Genomic DNA, 660 nt, shown 5'->3' with positions numbered 1-660 from the left:
TTCGAGGCAACTCCTGAACTTTCACTGATGATTTACACGATGTGGGAAAATTGATACAATTTCTTACAGCAACATATTACAGACAGCAGGACATAGCAGCAAAGTGGATAGGATGATCTAGAAGTAGAGTATTAAATTCTGCTGCTGAATTTACATCACCCAATAACTTTATTGACATTTTCATTCTTATTAGTTTTAGTCTAAATTTTCGGCACAAGGACGTTGTGTTGTGTACCTGGTGGAGGAAGCTTTGTAATTATTCATTTTTGCTGGGACTACCCAATGAAATTTCAAAGTGAACATTACTATTTACATTTCAGATAATTATATTTATTCACATTCCCAGAAGTAATGTGACACAGTGTTGGTAGGAGCTCAGATGTGTATAAGACTGATTGCAGTGCTGATGTGGTCTGAAAGTTTCAGGTTTGTATATTTTTGAATAATTTGGATTGTGGACAGTTGTGGATGATTACTGAAAGGACTTGTGGACAGTTAAGTCAAAATCAGTTGCTTGCCAGACTGTTGCCTGACATCCCAATGTAACAAGAAAGACAAGTACTTTCAGCAGTAATGTCTTTACCTGGTTTGTTAGGTCTTGTTAGCAGTGTAAAACTTGTGATATGTTTTGAAAAGTTTACTTGTGATGAATTTGTAGAA

Source organism: Schistocerca serialis, chromosome 2 (assembly GCF_023864345.2).
Source record: "Schistocerca serialis cubense isolate TAMUIC-IGC-003099 chromosome 2, iqSchSeri2.2, whole genome shotgun sequence".
In the NCBI taxonomy this organism is placed as follows: Eukaryota; Metazoa; Arthropoda; class Insecta; order Orthoptera; family Acrididae; genus Schistocerca; species Schistocerca serialis.
This window is presented reverse-complemented; position numbering follows the sequence as displayed.